The following is a 7294-nucleotide window of genomic DNA, read 5'->3' as shown; positions in this document are numbered from 1 at the left end:
AGACAGTTTTACCATAAACTTTGTATTACTCCAACCCCAGCCTAGTCTGGGTTTTTTTGTTTGCTTGCTTGCTTGCTTGCTTGCTTGGACTTTCGTTTGGTTTTTGTTTAAAAAAAAAAAAGCATTCTGCCTTGTAGGAAAGAGAAAATCAATCGGAGAGAGAACAGAGAAGGAATAGCTTAAGGATAATTACAGTTCTTGGGATAATAATACAAGTAATTATTAATCATACTAAATGAATGAATGAATCATCAACACAATGAGTTTATAGGGATAGCTTTTTATCTGTACACATCAAACCACTCCATTATGGAGGAAAGTAACATTTTTCCAGTTTGCAGTAAACTGGAGAAACTGAGACCAGAAAAAATATTAAGTGACATGCTCAATGACACATAGTGAATTTATGTCTGAGTCGGTGACAGATGTTCTGACTCAGACCCTGTAATTAAGGAGGGGCATGATAAGACCATTTGTTTTCCTTGTTGATTTGTATCCACACCCTGGTAATCCTGGTGGAATGGGAGTTGCTGTGATTTTTTACCAAATCTGGATTTTGCAATTGGAAAAATACAATTTCTCAAGGCAATGGTTTATACAGACATGAAAAGAGCCTAATCTACTTGAATAGATGGCTAACTAGACTGCAGCAAAGAAAAGAGAAGCTGCCGGCGTCTGGGAATTTTTTTTTCTATTACTATATTTCTCTGACAATCAGGATCCAGAAACTCCTAAAGAGAAACCCAAAAAAATACACAATTCAATCAACTGGTTGTATTTATATAATATTACTGTGAAGTTAAATTCCTTATGAAAGCTAGTACTATTCTGAACCTGATTATTGTTATGAGATATGTACACAAACTGTAGTTAGCAATGTATGTATTTATATATATAAAATTGTGCTAATAATTTGTGCTGTATCATTTTTAAAAGTAAAAATTTAAAGGACATATCAATAATTGACTAATCAGGGATAGAGCTCTGTGTGAATGCAACATTTGTATCCACATCTGCATCTGCAAAAATGATCCTCAGATATCTCATACACTCATACATATCTACATGCGGATGGATACCTGTGGATATAAAGTGGATATCTGCACATTTGCAGGGTTCTAGGTACAAAATTTACTTCCTGATCCGTATCCACAAAAATGAGCCATGTATATCCACATCTGCTGATGCGGATACTTGCAGATATTAAGCACATCTCCACAGATTTGCAAGGCTCTATCCATGGACACCGAGGACTTCACAATGGTCTCTAAACACACACCAGGAACTTGACACATGAGCATGTCAATGCTTTCCTGCACAACAGGCTTCATGGTCGCGTTGCTATAGCATCTGCACAGGCAACCAGGGCACTAAAAGGTGCAAGCACACTGCCTCCCCGCTATCTCTCACAAGAGGGGAGGGTGTAAAGGAATGCATTCTGGGACGTTGCCAACATGAACCCCTAGCTACCTGCTACCGAGTTTTGTACCCAGTGGGCACTGTGCATATGGCCCAGAATGCAAAGCTGCCCATGGTCCTCAGCTCTCTGCATCGACAGTAATGTTTCAGACAACATTTGATTCTTCCCCACAGTGAGGACACAGACCTCTGACTTCACAAAATCGGATGGTAAGATCTTCTCCCTTATCTTGTGCTGTAGACCTGCCCTAAGTAAGGTGGTGAAAATGCAAACTCAAGCTGCTATTTTATAATTTGGAGGGGTCTCCCTGCCCCTCACCACACACACACCTTGGATATTTCTTTTAAATGAGCAGAGCATCAATACTGAAGCAGAAAAAAATCAATTCTGCTTTTGATTTGTTCTTGGATTCTTCTTTTTCTCTAGGTACAGTACAGAAAAATATGCCCAGTCATTTGAGAGTGTCCTGATAATTACAGAGGTGCTGGCAAAGCCCTGTAATAAATGATGTTAAAGTTCACTCTCAGTGAATAGCTTGCATTCTGATCAAAGAATAACTGGTTGTTAACTACAAAAAATTGCTGACTTGTAAAGAAACTGCTCTCCTTGCACTATGGCCTTTCTCTAAAAAAAAAAAAACGCTAGCGGTTATAAACCTGCACTTGCGGTGATAAATCATTTTCAAACTTGTTCCAACCTTACATTTTATCTGTAGTCTGTGTGGGAATAAGGCATATTTATGTCACACTGTTCTGAACTAATTGTCATTTAGGCTAAGCCTAGCCTAGCTTGAATTAGCAAAACTATTTTGCAAACAAGGACTTTCTGTCTGAAACCCTGTGACTAGAACCTTATCTTGAGTAAATCTGCATTGCTCTATTGTAGTTAATGGGACTATACTAATTTTTGCAAGATGGAGATCTGGCCCCTAAATTAAATGAAGCTGGAATTCTCCATAAAACCTGTGACACTAAGGCTATGTCTAGACTGCAAGCTTTTTGCACAAGAACCTTTTGTCAGAAGATATCTTCCACAAAAATTTATTGCGCAAGAGCACATCCACACTGCAAAAGCGCATCGAAAAAGCAAAAAGGCTTCTTCCTCGTAGAAAGAGGAATACCAATTGCACAAAAACTTCTCTGTTCTTTCGATGTACTGTCAATTTACTGTCAAAAGAACATGCTTGCAGTGTAGATGCTCTGTGAGTTTTTGCAGAAAAATGGCTGTTTTTCCGCAAAAACTCTGTAGTGTAGACATAACCTAAGAGACTAGGTACCACCTCATGCCAAGGACCTCATGTCTAAACTGAACATTAACAGATATGTAGGGAATCAGTCTGGCATACTTATGTGTCAGTATTGTTACAACAGATATTAGGGTTGGAATAATATTTAATGTTTAGATTTTATGGAATGCTTGTGAGTAGCTAGATGCATTAATCTGTATCCCATAACATAAGGTCATATCTAAGTGGTTGCATTGTGAACCTCTGGGACTGTATAAATCACCAGACTGAAGAGAAACATTAACGGCTGTGAAGTGCTAATCTCCCACAGAAGGTGTCATGTCCTGACTATTGACTCCAAACTATTGCAGACATTAAATAGGACAAAAGACACTGGTTGTTTTACCCTCCTCGGTGAAGATGAATGATGCAAATCGATTCCCCTTGCTAACTGAGTTTGCTGCTCAGACAACAAAAGAAAAGGGCAATAAAAACCCCTCTGAAGAAGGAAATGGATCTCTACACTGCTGAGACTTGCAGAGGGGAAGGTTTACTAAGCATAAGCAAGAGATCCCTAGTGCACATGTTCCTTCCCAGCTGCCAAACTGTCTCATATGCTCTTAGCCTTTGCCCTTGGATAGCAAGACATTGTCCCCTTCTGCTGCCCCCAGAACTGCATCTGCTGTAGTACAGTAGTTTAAGCAAAATAATTGGTGGAGAGGACTCCTGCCTTCTGTTTTAGCTCTGTCTTTGATCTGTTGTATGATCTTGAGTAAATCCCAAGAAAGTCTCTATGCCTCAATTTCTCCACACGTAAACTGGGGATAACAACCCTTACCCATCTTACATGGATTTTGTAAGGCTTACGTTTATTAATGTTTGCTGACTCAATCTCAAATGTGGACAAGCTTAGCACAGTGTTTCTCAACCTTTTTTTTATAAAGTACCCCTTTAAAAAAAATTACCTACAGCTTTCAGACGCAACATTTTTTTTCCACCATTGCAACACATTTGTTTAAACAACTTAAACATCTTATTTCATAGAGGGATAAGGGATCTTTCGGAAAAGGCTTTATTTTCCGCAAGATCCGCATCTAGACTGGTGCTTTTTTCTGACAAAGCTCCGTGCGTAAAAAAAGCAGCAGCCATTTTTATGCTAATGAAGCGGGGGAGATTTAAATCCCCGCTTCATTAGCAATTGTGATACGTCTAATTTACATCCCTTTTACGAAAAAGGGATGTAGTCTAGACGTAGCCAGGATGTACAACTCCTATAAAACTCTACCTCTCATGTTTTGATTCTGATAAATCTATATATTTAAAAAAAAACAAATAGTCTACTAGCACCTTGAAGACTAACAAAATATGTAGATGATATTATGAGCTTTCATGGGCACAACCCACTTCTTCAGATTATTTAGACTCTTGTTTTTTAAAGTATCAAAATAGTTCTAGAGATGATGAACTGGGGGAAAGAAAATGCAATCTTTGTTTCCAGAATTAAAGGAAATCTTCTTCAACTGACTCACAAAAAAGATTTCATGCAACAGCCCCATGTTTGTATTTTATGGTAAGTTTTTTATGTTATCAGGTTCCAGTAGGTCAGATCTAATAAAAAGTACCATGTCATTTGTCCCCTGTCAGTTAGGCCACACAGGCTCAGAATATTAATCAGTTTAATTGCATGTAAATATCTTTTTATTGCAAATAAATAAGGTCTGGTCTATCATATTTATCACAGTATTTTTTTTATCTGCTGTCATTCAAAAATGGCAAGTAGCCATTAAACCACTCAGTGAAATTCTCCATTCATTCATCTTTTGATTACCTGTGGGCCACACTTTTCCTCTGCCATTCTATTGACTATAATTCATTGTAAAAATAGATATGCTTTATAGAGAGAGTCATCTGTTTTCAGCTTCACTTTGTATCTTTGAGCTGTAAATGGAATTTTACATTCTACTGCTCTGCCATTTCTAACCTCTAAACAATATGAACATTCATTAGTATTAATGTTAGCCTTAGTTTTAAAATTCCTTTTTAGCTGCTATTATTTACTTTGTGTTACAATAATGCCTGCAGGACCCAACCAAGATCAGGACCCTATTGTGCTAGGCACTGTACAAACACATAGTGAGTTAGTTCCTGCCCCCAAAAACTTACTGTCCCAACAGATAAAAGGTGGGAGGGGCAGAGAGACAAAATTACTTGCCCATGGTCACACAATGGCAGAGACAGGAATAGGACCCAGATGCCTTGGTTCCTAGCAGGCCTGCCACTGGGGGCCGGACAAAGGGGGCAGTTGCTCCAGGGCCCAGTAATTCAAAAGAGCCCAGGGTTTCTGGCCACTGCCACCATTACTGCACTGAAGACTAACTACCCCAGTCTCTCCTCTTCTGCCCAATGCCCCCTCTCTACTCGCCCCCCCATACACACACACTCACCTTGCTCAGATGCCGGGCAAGTCTGTCAGCCCCTGTTTCCTAGTCTAGTGTCTTATACAGAGAACCATGTTCCTTTTCTAAGCTACCCATGATGTATGTGTGTGGCCCCTATCACCAGAGTATCTGATTCTCACAAAAATTAATGAACAAAACATTTCAAAATGAAAAAAAAACCAAGTGTTTCAATATTTTCCCATTATTGTTTGATTCAGAATTGCAAGAAAACACCCACCTGATTTATCTATTTACTTGCCCCTCTTCAAAAATAAGGATAAAACGTTTGTAAAGGTATTAAAAGAGTCAAAGTAGCATTTTCTTTTTAAAAGTGTTATTATTTGACACTTTCTATAGTAAGACTTTCGCATTACAGCAATCTTCCATTCTCCTTCTCTCCCTCCCTCCCTCTCTCTCTCTCTCTCTCTCCCTCTCTCACACCCCTGCATTTCAGAACTAATCTACTATATTTGAAAGTCTGTCAATCTGTCTGTCTCTTTGTTCAAGAACTCCTCCTAAATGGTAAGAGCTAGGACCACCAAATTTGGTATGCAGCTTCCCCTTATCACAACTTAAAGCAAGTTAAGGGTTTAGTTGAGCCAGGATAATGAGATGTGCCTGGAATGGGACTGCTTCTCATAAAACCACACAGAAAGGAGACAGAATCACCAGGCAGGTGAAAGGGGCTTGCTGGGGACATATTTCCCTCCCCGTTCTGGGACAGCCCCAACCCTGAGCCCCCATCTCCCAGGTGACCATTAGGGCAGGGCGAGGGGGGGGCTGACTCTCCACCACCATCCCTCGATTCATACGGGGACATGGCTGGCTGTTCCCCTTCATTGTAGAGCAAGGGACAAGTGCACAGCTTGCTGAATTACTCACACTGGCTGGGGAGTACAGGAGGTAGACAAACCTGTATCTGCCTCACCTGGGGGGCATGCACCCTTCCCCCAGCTGTGCCTGCTGGACCTGCAGTGGCCATGGTGAGGCGCTTCTCACCACGCTGTTGAGCATTGATCCTGGCTATCATGTAGATATAGCCTCAGAATAAGACACTCTTCTTCTGCAATAACAGCGTCCAGACATGTTGTTACTCAAGACTAGCTATTCTGGAATAACTCCTGGTGTAGATAAAAACTCAGTTATGGCCTACACTCTTTGAAGTCAAGGGGAGTCTTGCCAATGCCATGATTGGGTCTAGCATCAGGTCCTTGTTGTCCAAACTCATCCCCAAATAAGATTTGCCTTCATTGCTAACTCATAAACAACAACACGGTTGAAACATCAGACTAAGCTTCTTCCCAGAGTTTGGTTATCTCCAAAGGTTACCATTTACCATGGTCTTCTCATAGCTCCCTAGCTCTTTCTGAGACAAATGCATTTTTTTCTTGATAATTACAGAGGGCTTGTTCCTATGCCATGCTGAGTGCTGCCAGCTTGCATTGAGTTTGCAGTAGGTGTTCAGCACCTGGTTGGATCAGATCCCGGCTCTCTAGAAGGTGGCCCAAATTGCAGGCATAATTTGTTAGATAAGAAACAATAATTATCAACCTCCTTTATCTTGACCAGGGTCTCCAGTCCTTTTTGAAGTGTGTCATGCCAGCTGAAAACAAATGATAGTTTTCCCTTGATTAAGTAGTCTTCTCCCCTGTGTTGGGAATCTTTTGTTCTACATTTCCCCTTCTATGGAAAACTACCTGGAATCTTAGTACCTGATGGTATGGTCACGTTTCTTACTTGTTCAATCATCTTTGGACTTACAGGACAAACAAGGCTGTTTACAAGTCGTTAAAGCTTCCAGAGCACCAGTAATGACACTCATTAGCACATTTAAAACTATAAACACTCTAATACTTCATATTTCTAACTTTACATACAAGAATGATACCTGCACCAAAATAGCATATGCAAATCCAGCAGATTGTAACAGTAACATTGATAGGTTACATGAGGTATTTTGTCCAAGGCATCTCCAAATTATGCATATATATATTCATAAGCCAATTTTCATAAAGCAGGAGGCGAACTTTCACACATGTACAGGGGTATCTTGTTAAGAGCAGCATACATAACTGTCACATCACTGTTTGTCATTCATGAAACTGGTTTCAAAGCCTCTCTGACTCACAATGCTCCTTGATATGCTCTCTTTATTGCCCTGGTGTCTGGCTGCTCATAATTAGTGTATAGGTGATTTGCCTCGATGATATA

The sequence above is a fragment of the Pelodiscus sinensis genome, chromosome 5, assembly GCF_049634645.1.
Source record: "Pelodiscus sinensis isolate JC-2024 chromosome 5, ASM4963464v1, whole genome shotgun sequence".
Lineage (NCBI taxonomy): Eukaryota > Metazoa > Chordata > Testudines > Trionychidae > Pelodiscus > Pelodiscus sinensis.
This window is presented reverse-complemented; position numbering follows the sequence as displayed.